Source organism: Colobus angolensis, unplaced genomic scaffold, assembly GCF_000951035.1.
Source record: "Colobus angolensis palliatus isolate OR3802 unplaced genomic scaffold, Cang.pa_1.0 Scaffold129, whole genome shotgun sequence".
NCBI lineage: Eukaryota > Metazoa > Chordata > Mammalia > Primates > Cercopithecidae > Colobus > Colobus angolensis.
In genome coordinates this window covers 11,338,286-11,354,465 of record NW_012114141.1, presented here as the reverse complement: position 1 = coordinate 11,354,465, position 16,180 = coordinate 11,338,286, and the positions used below count along the sequence as shown (strand labels likewise).

General features: G+C 38.6%; 1 protein-coding gene across 2 annotated transcripts in view; it reads left to right on the top strand.

The window, feature by feature from the left end:
• The window catches only part of THRB (thyroid hormone receptor, beta), a 209,025-nt gene that overhangs the window by 32,553 nt on the left and 160,292 nt on the right, over nt 1-16,180 (top strand). Inside the window, exon 2 of one of the 2 annotated variants that reach the window (XM_011933769.1) lies at nt 5,530-5,675. The gene's annotated coding sequence lies outside the window, so the exon portion shown is untranslated. The remainder of the gene's footprint in view (nt 1-5,529; nt 5,676-16,180) is intronic. The other variant, XM_011933770.1, reaches the window with a different exon arrangement.

Here is a 16,180-nt window from a genome sequence, read left to right as displayed (position 1 = left end):
GGGAGGAGTCTCTGTATCTTTTCTTTGTATTTGTTTTATCAAGTGAAAAACAGATAAGGATCTGTGCTTCCACCAACATTATTCATCTTTGTTTCAGGGGTCCCTGTGAATTTAGTGGGCCAAGAGGTAATTAGCATAATGAATACAACCAAATGAGAAATATTACCTTTTTTGTTGATGACATGATTGTATACCTGTAAGAGTGGAACGACTCCAGTAAAAAACTGGACTGCAACAATCAGTAAGAATATTTGTAAGTTATTTATAAGTAGGGCAGTTAGACTAAAAAGTAAATGTAGAAAAATCAGTAAGTCTTCTTTATAGCCATTCATTCAACACGTATTTATTAAACACTCACTGAATACTAAGCATTCATCTGGTCCCTAGAGCTACAGTAGCGAACAAAAGAAAAAAAGTCCTTTTCTGCATAAGGCTTATATATTAGTTGGGGGTAATGGAAAATAAATGAGTAGGTAAGCCAGATGGTGGCAAGTACTATGGGGAAAAATGTAAAGCCAGAGAAGTATAGTAAATGCTTAGCCGATGGAATGGATGGCAGGCAGTGGTGTGTTGTTTTCTATGAGGTGGTTAGGGAGGGCTTCACTTACAATAAGTTAGCATTTGAGCAGAAACTTGAGGTTCATGAGGAATTCTGCTATGCAGACAACTGTGACAAGCACATTCCAGTTCAGGCAGAGTGAACCGCAAGTTCAAAGGCCTTGAGACACCATTGTATGTGGTATGCTTTATTTACAAGAATTATCAATTACCAGTGGAGATGGAATTTTCACCATAACAACATAAATTTTAAAAGACTTAATAAGATACAACAAAAAATAATGATTTAAAGGACATAAAACAAAATCTGTAAAAATCTAAGGAAACTATTTAAAAAACAAAACAAGAACAGAGGAGGCTAACTTGTCTTTGATCAGGTACTTGAACATATAGAAGTGACTATATCAAAACAACTGGATATTGGCAAAGGAGTAAACAAATTGATCAGTACAGCAGATTGGAGGGTACGTCTAGAATTAACGTTGTAGATGCTAATACTTGCTAATATGTTCAAAAGTAAATGATAGGTGGATAAGGGTACACATTAATTTAAATTAAGCAGCAAAGATGTATTGATTTGCTATTACTGCCATAACAAATTATCACCAACCTAGCGGCTTAGCCAACACCAAGTTATGGCCTTACAGTCTGTAGGCGAGAAGGCTGATACAGGCTTCACAGGGCTTAGGTTTCAGCCTGTAGCCTCTGAGGGAGAATCAACTTTCTTGCCGTTCTCAGAGGTCAGCCATACTCCTTGGCTTCCTCCCTCTATCTTCAAAGTCAACAATGTTGCATCTCTCCAACCCTTCTTCCATAGTGACATCTGCCACTCAAGGACTCGGGTGACTAGATTGGGCCTACCTGGATAATGCAAAATAATATCCCCATCTCAAAATCTGTACCCTTAATTACATCTGCAAAGTCCCTTTTGCCGTGTAAGATTGCATTTTCACAGGATGTGGTAATAAAGTCATGGACTTCTTGGGGAACCATCTTTGTGCCCACCACAAACATTTTAGAGAAAATTTGGGACAATAATGTTATAACCCAGGTGTCAGGGGAATGTTTATAATCAATATGGAGCTAATGAATAAGGGATGGATAAAAAGATAAGCATACTGCACCATGTAATTTTTTGAATTGCATAACCAAACATATCATGAACAAACTCAAAAACACAGGCTAGATAGGTGTCTTACAATATGTGGCAAAGTGTTAATGTCTGCCTTGTCACAGCATTCATAAGAATTAGTAGGGGAAATGGGGAAAAGATATGAGTAGTTAACTCACAGAAAAGCACATTCAAATGACCATTAAAACCACATGAAAATACGCTCAACCTCAGAAGTTTTCAGAAAAACACAAAAGTTTATGGTAACAATGAGTATATTTAGTTTCCTAGGGCTGCAGTAACAAATTACATGAGCTTGGTGTTTTAAAACAACAGGAATATACACTCACAGTTGTGGGGAGAAGAACTTTGAAATCAAGGTGTTGAGAGGGCCACGCTCCCTCTGAAGGCTCTAGGAGTGAATCCCTCCCTATTTCTTCCAGAGTCTGGTGGCTCCAGGTGTTCCTTGATTTATGAATGTGTAATTCCAATCTCTGCCTCCATCTTTACATGGCCCTCACCTCTTCTCCCTGTGTCTCTCCTCTGTGTATCTCTCATAAGGACACTTGTCATTCAATTTAGGGCCTGCCAGATAAGCCAGGATGATTTCATGTAGAGATCCTTAGTTATATCCACAAAGACTCCTTTTCCAAATTAGGTCATATTCGTAGTTTTGGGGGATTAACACATGGACATATCTTTTGGGGGTCTACCATTCGGTCACTACAATGAGATACCCCTCCCATCAAATTAGTAAAATTTTAACTTTTTTCATTGACATATTCAAGCATGTAATACATTCCAAATACAAATCTACCCAGTATATGTATTGCAAATTTAAAAAATAATTAGTAAAAATTTCAAAGGAGTGGTGATATCCACCACTGCAGTTAGATGAAGAGATGGGGGCAGTCTAATACATTCCTGTGGTCTTTGAACTTTTGAAAAGCAATCTAGCAAATTCTATTAATAAAAAACACAGAGAGATATCATATATGACCCAGCTTTTGGAAGCTAGCCCATAAAAATAAAAGCATTGATATGCAAAATTCTGTGTATAGGAATTTTATTGCATCATTGTTGTGGGGAGGGAAAGAAGAATCTGGAAACCAAGCGAATGCCCAGAAATTGGGGAATAGTTGGGAAATAAATGTGGTGCATCTGTATCATGGATATTGCATACTGTATACATACAGATTTGAGAACTATATGCATGGATAAGTGTTAGGTTTTATTATGGCCAGAGTGATTGGTAGATCATGCGAGAATCCATGTTTGAGGGTTTCAGTGAAAAAGATTCCTTTCTTTTGAGTCACAACACCTGGAATAGTGTATCAACTTTGTCCTTAATTCCTGGTGTAACTGAGCAAAGTCACGTGTAACCAGCTACCCTGGGTCTCTGGTTTCTCAGCCTCGGGTGAGGAGGTGGCACTGCCTGTGAGTATATGCTACATTCCAGGAGTAGCAAAGTGTTCTGCCCTCCCTCAGGCACAGGGAGAATAATGTTTTGTGTTGACTGGACAGATCTAGAGATGTAATCAGTGGCTTTTGAAGAGTCATTGCTGAGTAAGTGAGAAACATTTTATGCCATTTAGTCTAAGAATTGAGAGTCAGTGTTGGGATGTGCAGCTCAAAGCTGTCCTGCTCCTGTTTCCTGTAATTCCCCTGGAGTATTTTCAGCAATAGGAACACACTGAAAAAGTACACTGCTTCCTCCTCCAGAGAAAACCACATGCATTTAAAGGTATAAACTCTGGTATGTTTGAGGAAAAAAAAAGAAGCATACTTGCCCAGAAACCTCAAGGCTTCCTGGAATTTCTGTTAAGAATTCAGATGTACTGATGATAAATTTCTAAATACCACAATTTCAGCCAATTCTATTAACAAATAGGAAAAAAAGAAAGTTTCTATGATCACAGGAACTGTTTTACAAAATTGTGGGGGAAATGCAGTTACACTTGGTAATCTGTGAAAAACAGAGATCAGATAGAGTTCTTGATCTTTTCAGATTTTTTACATATTGTATAGGATACAGCATTGGGTCTGTACCAACTCCAGGACACTTAGAAATAAGTTATTCACATTAAATTTCTTGAAAAGCATCCAAAGATCAAGTTACTCATTCTCCTTCCCCCAGGCAAGGCTGGAGAACTACCCAGTCCAGGGTCTTGAAGGTCTTTCTTATTTTTAAAGAACCCTTAGTTATAATGCATGACTCTTCGTTTACTCTACATTTTTATTTTATTCTACAGTGTACCTAAATTACTTTTCTAAGCAGGAAAAAAAATTAACTTAAAAAACTTATCTATATGATTTGAGAACTATAGTTCATCAAGTATTTTGGAATGAATTTTTAAAAAACAATCAAATTAGTCACAATCCACAATCAATTTCGAGAGACCTTTTTTCATGCTGATTTTTACAGGAGGTTAAAGTCTCAATTGGTTACAAAGGTGAGAGACAGTGTGCATGCAGCAATAGAGGGAAAGGCCTTCCGTGTAAGAGGACCATGAGGCCAAATCTTGGCAATTCACTTCCTCCCTAAGGCTCTATTTTTCCATCTGTTAAGTAGAGATGACGGTAATTCTTATCTGTACAGAGGTGTTACAAGGCTTAGAGTAAAAAGTATTTGAAAATTGTACCCAGTAACTAATAATCTATGAAAATCAGAGACAGTATTTTTTCCTGGCCTCATTTTCTTCTTCCTTGTTTAAAATAATCATAAACAAATGCAGTACAAGATGTGTTAGGCCATTTGTCCTCAAAATACTATGGCCTGTTAATTAGACCTGAGTAATTATTTGCATGAAATTAAGTCAACTTTACTGCAATTGTACCGAATTGGAACAAATAAAACTTCAGGTGGGAAAAATGTTAGAATCAGGTTTGTGGTTCCCATGGGGCATGGGTAGTACCTACAAGGGAAGGATTGTAGGGGATTGGTAAGCTTCAGGTTTTTGATCTGGGTGCCAGTGATACAATTTGTGATCCTTCATCAAGGCACACTTTCAATCTCTGCATGTGTCTATTTTTAAGTGTGTGACACTTTAATAAAAAGTTGAAACCAAAATAAGTAAATATCCTCTATGTAGTCTTGAACAGACCTATTTTAATTTTCTCACATTTCATATGCACAACATCAGAGAAGAAATAGAAACTCGATGCTTTAGAACAAGGTTTTCAACTAAGGGCTGGAATCAAACTGACCTAAGAGTTTATTAGAAAGTAACACGAAAGTCTGCCCCCAGAGATAGTGATTGAGTAGGTCTGGGGTGGGGCCCAGAAATGTGTATTTTTTAAATTCAAAAGTTAGGAACCACTACTCTAAAGTCTAAAACACAGGCTCTTACACATGCTACAAGTTGGAATCACCTGAGGAATTTAAAATGCATTGTGGGCTGGGTCCCAAACCCACAGCTTCTGATTTAATTGGTCTGGGATGTGACCTGAGCATCCGGATTGTTTAAAGCTCCCAGGTGATTATAATGTGCAGCATCATTTGTGGAACAGCTCTCCGAAATGGAGGGAAGGAGCTTACAAGTCTGTTACAGCTACTTATCAACAGCAGGTGAGAACAGTGAGGGACCTTCACATCATTTAACTGCTTCAAGACAAATCCGCCAGCATCCCACCGTTTACCTGGCCCATGGATGCCACATAAGGCAAATGTTTATTAAATGTTTCTATAATGAGTATGCATTTGTTTATAGGGCCTTCATAACTTGTCTGGGTCATCGTCCTCTTTTTAGCCTGTAAATTTCTAAATGGCAGGGGCAAGAACAGGAGAACTGCTTTGTATAAGCAACTAAGTGCTACAATTAAATAGATGATCACAGTAATGCAGAAATTCCTTTCTGCAGCTCGCCAGAGAGGCAAACTCCAGCATTTTATATTTCATCTGCCCCCAGTGACTTCACTGTAGGAAGAGGAAATGCAGAAAAACAAACGTCTTGAAGACTGAATGCCTCTTATTCACAGAGGTTAGCATTAGACTGTTGGAAGTAATGTATGTATTCCAAAATTCAGTCACTGTGGTGATAAGAAATGGTTGCTTTGATGGAAAAAAATGTATGCTTCCTATTACTCACTCACCACTTATACTTCTTATTAATTCATTATCTCCTTTCTAACCCATGGATTCTACCTTGCTTTCAGTGCCTTCAAAAGATGTCTTCCCTCAGATATGCCTTGTGATTTCTCATACTATACGGGTAGAGTTATATGGGGTTAGAAGTACTAGGGCCGCTCGTCATTTATCAAGGAAGTGAAAGTTGCTCCTTGAAATTAACAAAGATTCAGGACCCAAAGTTTGAATCATTTTACCTATTTGAGAAATCATCTTGCTAAAGGGCTCTTCAGCAGGAAGTGGCAAAATCAGCACTCAGTTCTTGCTGAGTTCCCTGAAACTCAAACCTAAAGTGTGTGGATAGCCCTGTTTAACTGACATCCCTTAAGAAGCCATGCTCCTTTGCCAGGAACATCCTCCCCCTCCTTGGTACTAGAGTTAACTCCTGATCACCCTCCACAGGATACCTCCTTTATGCTCTCCCGGCTCACCAGAAAGGAAGACAAGGGCTTGCTCTGTTCTCTGTACTCTTACAGCACTTTTGTTCATGTATTGGTCATAGGGTGTGTCACAGTGTGTTATAAATATTTATCTTCTGGTCAGGCTCTTCTGTCAGACCTAGGCTTTTATTAGTGGAGGGAAACTTACTCATATTCTCAGTCTCTGAACTCAGTCCTGCGCCTTGGCACATAGTAGGGGTCACGCCACGTAATTGCAGTAGACGGTGTTTGCAAAAGAATTGCCCATCCTAACAATTTGGCCATATTTATTAGCAGGAGCTTTGGAAAGTAAAGCTTCTAACTGAAGCTGACATTATCCTAAAATAGGAAGCCACATCAACGCTGCCTTTTGACTCAATAAATGTCAGATCTTATTCCATCCAAATAACTCCTGACTCTCCGACTGAGCTCTAATGGAAGATCAAAGAAACTCTAAGAGCTGGTCCTTTTCTCCATTTCAAGAAGTGGGTTAATGCTTATAGTTAATTTTAAGCTCTTGACTCTAGGCTGGAATGGCAGTAAAGGCATATCTGACCTTTAATTCTAAGTGAAATAAAAAGACTGGAGAGGTGTTACAGAGGCAAATGTAGGAAAGAGAAAACTAAGTGAAAATTTGGGGTAGGAGGAGCAAATAACCTTTAGATCAGAAGGACCTAGATCACCTATCTGTGCTGTCCATTACTGCAGCCACTAGCCAAAGGTGGCTATTTTATTCAAATGTAAATTAATAAAATGAAACAAAATTAAATGGTTGGTAGCCACACAGGGCTAATGGCTACCATATTGGAAAGTGTAGATATAGAGCATTGACGTTATCACGGAAAGTTCCATTGGACAGCGCTTGATAAATTCCATCCCTTTACAGACAGGGAACCTGACAGCTGGAGAAGTTCAGTGACTGACCCAAGGATTCATAGTTGGCCTAGACCTGAGACCCAAACCTCAGGAACCCCAAGCTGGCCTCATAGCACTCTGTGATAAAGGGTTTTCCTAAGCCAAAGAAAATGAAAAGGGCTAGCAAGTTTCAATTCAATTCAAAAGTGCAGAGTAGCCATTAAGTAGTGTTATAATAGACAACCTTAACTGAAATAAAATTTGCAAGCAAAAGAAAATCCTGGCACAGTAATTGCCTTAAGTGGAAAACTTAACTTCTGAACAAAAACTTGTCTTTGTACTTATGTCAAAACACTAAGCTATGTCACAGTAAAAAGTACCATTCAATTACTCAATTTAATGTCAGATGAAGAAGTTGCATAGTAATCAATAACCTCAGATAAACATGCTTGCGCCTATTTAAATGCCTGCCCTAGTAATTGTATACTGTATTATTGTGTAGTAAAATAGTCCCCAAAGAAAAATGTACCTTCTTGCATCTTCTGAGTATACATGCATGTAGTTAGGGCGATCACTTACCATCTTTAGATATTAATTACTTGGCTTTTCCAAACATTTTATATCTATATATATATTCAGATTTCTTTTTTGTATTTCTATCTTGAGCTAGTTTCAATAATACAATGCTGTGCCCATGTCTGACCTCCTATAAAGAATATCAGCTCCCCTTATATATTTAAATCGGGTTTCCAGGTGGTGAGTTTTCAGACCTAGGACAGCATTTAAAATGTAAGTATGTGAGGAATTTGAGTTGGTGTCATAGTTACAGGGACATTTTTGGACGTAATATTTCAGAAAGCTAACATGGATTTTATTGAATTCACAGGTGATTTCTTACATTTCAGTGAAGACATCTCTATCCTGTTTGTTTTAGCACCTTGGATGGTTGTGCTGAGAGCCAGTGTATTATTAGAAAACAGCATGCTGCTAGCATTAAGGGAAAGTTTCCTTGCTAGTCCCTAGAGTCAAATAAATAGCATTTGTGTCATTTGACTGTGAAATACAGAATTCCAGACCCAAAATGACTTAATGGAGTTCCTTCACATAGGAGGAACTCCAGAGGTAGTTGGTTTAATTTAATTGGGTGGCATGACAGGTCATCAAAGTGCCCTCCATCTTGTTGCCCTACCATTGTCTCCGTGTTGCCTTTTGTTCCCAGGCTGTCCCCTCAGAGTCACATCTCTAGGCAGCATATGTTCACACAGCCACATCCAAAGACCAAAAGAGAAGCAGTTTCTCGTCACATGTGTCTTCATTACAGGAAGGAAAAAATATCTTCCAGAAACCCTCCTCATACTACCTCTGGCAAACTGCCTCTTACATCTGATTGCCCAGAATTGGGTCATGTGCTCATACCTTAGCATTAAGGGAGGTTAGGTGAGTCAGTTACTCAATAATGTGTAACAAATCACTCTAAAACTTAGTGACTTTAGACAACTATTTTTTACCTCTTATGATTCTTCATTCTGGGCTGGGCTCAGCAATTTGGTATTTCTGCTTCACGTGGCATCTGCTGGAGCTACAGCATCCAAGATGACCTGGGGGTTGGCCAGGCGTCTATCTTTCTTCACATGATCTCTCCATGTAGTTAGCTTGGGCTTCCTCACAGCATGGCTGCCTCAGGATAGTCTGACTGCTTACATGGTAGCTGGTTTCCAAAAGAGTATAAAAGTAGAAACTAAAAAACCTCTTAAAACATAGTCTCAGAAGCCACACAGTGTCACTTATGCACTCTGTTGATCAAAGCAAGCTGCAGGGTCAGCTCAATTCAGAAGGAGTCCACTTCTCTTGATGAAAGAAATGGCAAAGTCATATTGCCAGAGACATGCAGGACAGCAGGGATTATTGCAGCCATTTGTGGAAACAATCTACCACACTGGAAATCCAAATACCAGGCATTTTCGGACTCTGGAGGAAAAGAAGGTGGATGGTAAGAAAGAGTTTGAGTAGGGGGGATAATTAACAGTGAGTCCAAACTAAACTTGATGCTGCAGCCGCCACCGTGGCATCTGCTTTGCTGCACTGATCACAACCTGGACACAGCCTATTTTAGTCAAGCCTCCCTACCCTAGATGGCCTTTGGGAATGTAATCAGGCCATGCTCAGGAAATTATACCCTATACCCAAATTCCATTTGAGTGAACTGAATTCATCTGGCCTCATTTTATTGAAAGTTTTAGTTGGTAAAAGAACAGATTACTGTACCTTTGTAACAGAATAAAAATGTTCACGGGACAGATAAACACTAAATTCAGCATTATGGCAAAATCATACAATTTGATTAATTGAGGTAGCATGTTCTTGGATTTTGCAATATTGTCCTCTATTCTTTTTTGCATGTTTGACATAGTATATAATTTTAAATAAAATGATAGATTACGATAATGAGCTAGAGTTTTCTTAGTAAGAAGGGGAAGGGCATTTCTAGTTGATTTTCATTCCTTTCTCCATGATTTTCATTCCTTTCTCCATGATTTTCATGTCTTTCTCTTTCTAGAGGCACAGCATAGGAAGGGAGAACTCTGCAGTATGACTGAATGATACTGGGATGGGTGACTGCACACTCTAGGGAAAACTCAATAGCTTAATGATCAACATGCCTCAACATTCTCAAATCCATTCAGGTATCAGAGTTTGTAGAAGTCATGCCACCCTTTCAAACCACCCCAAAATGATGATGCCAGGAACTTTTAAAAGTAACATGCCTAATTTTGGGTAAAACCAGCTCACATTTTATACTTGATTCCGGGACAGACCAGTGAGTGGTAGCAGGTGCAAAAAATTATGAGCAACAAACAAACAAAAACTTTGCAGCTGAGAAATTCTAGCAAATGCTATTTTTAGAAAATTGATAAAATTGACTAAATTTTAAATAAATTAAACTTTTTTAACTTTAGCCAAAACTCTGTTTTTTCATTGAAAAGGCTCAATGTAGTTTATGAGACCCCAGTGTTTTATATAGTCCAAGATTCCCTTGCCATAGATGAGTTAGAGGGCCCAGGAGCCGAGGGATCTGGTCCAAACATGCAGCTAAAATCCCTTGGTTATAACATTCTGGTATTGTTACTGATTTTTTTAACTCTAACATTTAATTATCCTGTTAGAACTATAGTTGAAATGAGACCACTGACTTCTTTACTCTGCAAGATTTATTGAGAGTCCCCTATTTGCCAGGCACAGTGCTGAGAACCAGGGAGTCATGAATGAGGACAAGATGGTTCCTGACCCCCAGCAGAAAGCTTAACATCCAGCCAGGGAGAAGGGCTTGAAACAAGGTGATGCACACAGTGGAGAGCACAGGGAGCTTAGAGGAGGACACCAGCACAACACACTTTGGGGTCTGCCTCTACATCTCAGTTCAGAGCCTCGTGGTCATCTAAAACTAAAAATATTAGAATTGGATGTGTCCCTGATGCTTCTGGGGACTGAAAGACTTAATTTTTATAGCTACTATGGCCCTGAAGCACTTAAAAAAGCATTTTAGTAAAAGCAATCCATGTTTATGGTAAAAATAGTAATAACATTGAACAGTTCAGAAGGATATAAAATGAAATATAGGAGGCCCCCTCCCAACCTTCCAGCCCTACTCCCTATAGGTGACCACTAGTTGCACTTTTTCATTTTCTTGTATACCTTACCAGAAATATTGTAGACATAGTGTGTGTATATATAAATATAACATATAATATATATGTGCATATATATGTATATATGCACACACATTGTGTTTAACACAGATCAAATCTTTTTCCTTAAATAATAAAATTTGGCACCTTTTCATGCCTCTCTATATAACTTTCACTTTATGTTACTCTCTCTTTTCGCTCAACAGCCACATATTAGTCCATTGAATGATTAGATGTACCAAAATTTATTTACTGAGTCTTCTGTTAATGGACATTTAAGTTATTTCTAGAATGTTGCAATTTCAAAAAACCTACAATGAATATATATATATATGTATAGAACTAAATGACGATGTCTGCACGATAAATTCCAAGATGTAGAATCACAGTGTCAAAAGGCATGTACATTTGGAATTTTGTCAGATATTGCCAAAATGTTGGACTCATTTGCAGTCTTGTTGACGACGTGCAAAAGAGCCCCAGTTTTCTTTTGCAAGAAATGTGCAGTCAGCCCTCCATATCCATGGATTCTGCATCCATGGATTCAATCAAGTATGGATTGAAAATATTTGGAAAAAAAATGCATCCATACTAAACATGTATAAACTTATTTTCTTATTGTTATTTGCTAAACAATACAGTATAACAACTCTTTACATAGCATTTACATTGCATTATGTATCATAAGTAATCTAGAGATTATTTAAAGCATATGAGAGAATGTAGGTTTTATGCAAATATTACACCCTTTTGTATAAGGGACTTGAGCATTTCTGGTGTCCAAGGGAGGTCCTAGAACCAATCCTCCACAGATGCCAAGGGACAATAGACAATAACTCACATGCACACAGAAACACTGATGAAGCTTTGAAAGCAAAGAGGAGTTTGCACTTTGTATTTAAATATGTCTAGGCAGAGCCCTGTGTCATTTGCTAATAAAAGGAAGTGGCAGAACTCAGTATTCAAAAGGCCTCCCATTTTCTGCGTCTTTCTTCTAAAGTCTTTAAACTGCTGCATCATAAGAATTTAGTTTACTAAATCCAAATTACAAAGTTCAAGTAAACTCTTGCTTGAACTTTGAGTTCGTGTACAACTCGGCTTCTAATGTCCTATTGTGAGAGGAAGCCTGTAACAGGAACCTGTTTTGTGGATCTCTCTTTTGGGTAAGGCTCTCGGGTGGTAAGGTGTGGAAAGGTACATTAAGGAAAATGGGAGGGGAGTTGGAGGAGATCAATTAGTGTCTTTTGCTTAATTAAGCACAGTCCTGTGTAGTCCCGAAGCCTGGGCTCTGTTAATCTGCCTGAACCACTCCTCTTTGGTATGGAAATTCATGAGAACAGGACATCTTACTTGAGTAACAGATGCCACCTCCCTTCAGTCAAGTTAGTCAAGAAAATTCCAAGAATTATTTTGAGGTATTTTATTTCATGCCTGGCAGAGCATAGAAAAATATTAGCTTCTAGGACTAGACAACTGCTTTGGGGTCTCCAAGAAAAAGGTTTCAAAGTTAGTCATTACTATGCAATTCTGCTGCCGTGACTGATTTTAGTGCCATCCCAGGATCAACAATTGCTAGAAAAATCAGGCTTCTTGTCAGAAAAATATGTTTCTTCCCCTAATATCTAACTAATTAAGGTATTTTAACCACTTGACTTTGCATCATGTCTCTTGGAGGAGAAACTGAATTGAGTTGTCAGAAAATCAAAACTTTAATGACTAAAGTCCTTTGAATGTAACTGAGGAGGAAGTTTGATTCATAATCATTTTGTTTCAAAATGCTGGATATAATTTTTGAAGTTTACAGTGAACATGCCCAGGATATGATGCTGAATTGAGAGAACATTTTGTTTACAAGATGTCTCCCGTGTCAATTCAGACATTTCGGATGGGCCCAGAGGGGGTCTCAGCCTGGTGCCTCTCAGCTGTTTGCAGAACATGGCAGGCAGACACTCCAAATGTATGGCCCAAGAGAGACACAGTCCTTGCATTTAATTAAAGCAACTCAGTAAACTTCCTGAAATATTTATCCCCCCAACCCCACCCCTTCATATCTCAAAAGAAACGTAACTAAGCACCAAATATTTTTCTTTCTGCTAGTGTTCTGAGGTTTTTCTTGGCTCATTTTTTTGCAGCTCAGGCACTATGGAAAACTTTATTGCCTTGCAGACATGTCTCTGGGTGGCTGAGGAAACAGGGAAAGCACAACCTAATTCGTTTATTTTCTGTAGGAAATAATGTCCGGAAGAGTCGACGTTGTCTGCCACAGTTAAAAATCAGAAGAGGGAAGCTAAGCATTGACTTTAAAAGTAAGGAAGTTTTTAATGAGAGACACTGGAGGCCTTTGCTGGGGATGGGGGAATCTATAAGTAAAGTTGAAGAGATTTTAGGTTTGTCGCCGTGATAGGGAACATCCCAATACTCTGAAATATAGACGTAGATATAGATATAATGAATTTTTAGTCATGTCAGTAAGTGGGGAGATTGACTTCAGTCTCAGGATATTTAAAAATATGTTAGAGAGATTTCATGAAAGAAAAAATGTGACAGCCTTTTAGATATTTTAGCCTAGGCTGCAATTAATACCCACTAACCAAGAAACGAACTCCTCAAAATAATTAGATTTTCTTTGAGTAGCTGCTATAATAAAAAGCCAGGTGGTATTTTAATTTTCACATCATTTCTGAAAGGAAACTTGTATTTTACTTCTTGGTCCCTCCCTCCTCAACTCCAAAAAAAGAAAAGACTGATAGAGGGTTGTTGGATAGGTAGAAGTGTAGGTGGATGAGTAGACACTGATGCACTTGCTGTTTACCTGAAGGAAAAAAAAAAAAATGGAATGAAATCTCTTTGAAGGTAAAACTATATAAAATTGCCATTTTTGTAGGTTAAAATGACTGAATGTTGGCAATTTTTTATGTTTTAACCTAAAAGAACATGCATCCAAGCACACTTGAACTTGTGTTTGTCTTTACTAAACGTTTAGAAATTTGTGATGCACTTTATGAAACATCTTTCTCGTAGTGAAGTTGCCTACCTGAAGATCTTGTTGGTGCTTTAAATAATATGTGTTTCATTTCTTTAAAAATTCCTTAGTATTCATGCAGCTAATAGGCAACAGTAATAAAGCCCTGGTCTGTCCACTTGCCAGCCTTCCCATTTGGCCAGCAAGCTCTGGCTTGAAACCCCACACTGGGCTCTTGTCCATTTTTCATGAGGCTCCTCATCCCCTCCCTCTTCTTAGCCAGCACTCTGGACAACAGTCAGAAATCAGAAGGGCTTTATTTCCTTAAGCAAGTCACTTCTTTCAGTGTTTCTGGCATTGCTTTGGTGCAGTGGCTTTCCAATTGATGACCACAGCCCACAGTAAGAAATACATTTTACATAACGACCAAGCATACAAATGGTGTGTGTTTGTAAATCACACAAAAGTTTCACAAAACAATCCTAACTCTTAACAAATGCAGTGAACTGATGCTTTCCAGTCTACTTTATTTCATTTTTTTAAAAGGTACTGCTTGCTACCCACTAAATTGAGATCACAAGCCACTTATGTGTTGGGACCCATAGTTTTAAAAAAAAACACTGCTTTAGTGTACTTGATTCAACCCGGGAATTTTAAGTCTTGGCAGTCAGTCACAGGCTTGCTTATATCGGCAGAAAAAGGCAGGACTATTCATTGCTGGGAACACGGTAAAAACATCCTTTGGCAGCTTTCAGAAATTTTTTTTAATAGCAGTGGAAATAAACAGGTATTAAATCTATTAATGGAGGACAGCCTCAGCCAAAAAATAACAAGGGGTTAAAAAAAAAAAGCAGTCACATACTCACAGAAAGTAGACAGAATCCTGCAGAACCTGGTTCTAGAACTTTGCATCCAAGCGCAACTCTCAGCTGAGAAAAACAGGTTAGCCTATTTTCTAGGTAGTATGGAATATGTAAATAGTTCAGATGTAGACGGTGGAAAACTCACAGTGTTGATTTAGAAAGTCTGGCTCTGCAGCTGCCCATCATACTTCATTTCTTGTTAAGGCCAGGAACTGAGACTTCTCTGGGCTTCCAGCCACTGGCTGTCTTCGTCCACATCTTGGCCTTCACCCAGCCTTCCTTTTACTACCTTGGGTCACAATTTGTCCTGCTGTGGCCACTTGGTAGAAAACTTGCCTTCGAGATTTGGGACAGTATAAAAGATGCTCTTAAAACCTAGAGGAAGTCACGTATCAGGTGCTACTGGTACCATGATGTGTTAATGTACCAAATCAGAATCCTATTCGTGCAACTTTGGAACCACAGCTTTCGTGAAACGATAATGTAGAGAAAATCCAAGACAAGTGCACAGTTAATTCTGTGCTTGGCAGTTTTCACTATTTATATGAGTAAATGTTGTTCCTTTCTCCTCTTGACCTTTGGCTACTGGCATTTCCTTTTAAAGTTCATGCCAAAGTAGGGTGGGAATTTATCATTTGACAACTGAAGGTGAACTGGATCAAATCAGTCCAGGAGACTACATTTGAATTGTTTTCCTACAATGCAACATCAGGTTCTGCCTTCGAACTTTGCTGCTCCCCACATGATCCCGAAAACATTTTAAAGGCCATCAAAAGAATGCTCTGATAATAAAGATTCTCGAACATTCTCTAGAATTGCAGAAAGCTGGGACAACTCTCCCATTGAAAGTTAGTTTTCTTCTCTCTCTTTCAAGTTGACCAGGAAGAGCTGGAAGAGCATTTTTCAGGTTTCAGAATCCCAGAACAGCTCTCATCTCACTTACAAACTAAAGGACAGTGGCCTCATAGAAGTTATGCTTCACTAGAACTGATTTTCTTCTCTAGGCTGGGAAAGTCACTCTTGGCTTACATTGCTCATAAAATGAATGAAAGCTTAAATAATATAATGCACATAAAAATAATATGAGAAACATGCAGTCCAACTGTGGGTTCTTATTCTGTTTTTGATCAATCCAGACCTAAACTGAAGTCTTTTAAGTCCTTGTAGGCCTATGAATCTGATTTTTAAGGTAAATGTGCAGGTCTTAGATCTACTTAAAGGAGAGTGGGTAAAGCTGAAGGCACTGGGTAGGGGATGAACAGAGTTATTCAGTGGCAAAGGAAAGAATATGAAAAGGAAGCGTGTATAAGATACCTGTGTAGAACCCACTGCATTGGGTCTGCAACTTGTGGTGGATATTCTGAAACTCTCCAAACGCCTTGATTTCCACAAGCTATGGAGCCTTCAGAAGGTTGCTTGAGTACCTATTTGTGAATGTTAAATTTCATTCCTTGGAATTTACCCAACTGCAACTTCTGTCTAACTTGATCTTCAACTTCTTACTTTATATGAGCACATCTAACTTAAAAGTGAGAAGGGTCATTTTAAGGCCCACTCTCGTGTTCCTCTTGGAACCCCATCCCACGCAGGCTAATGGTGA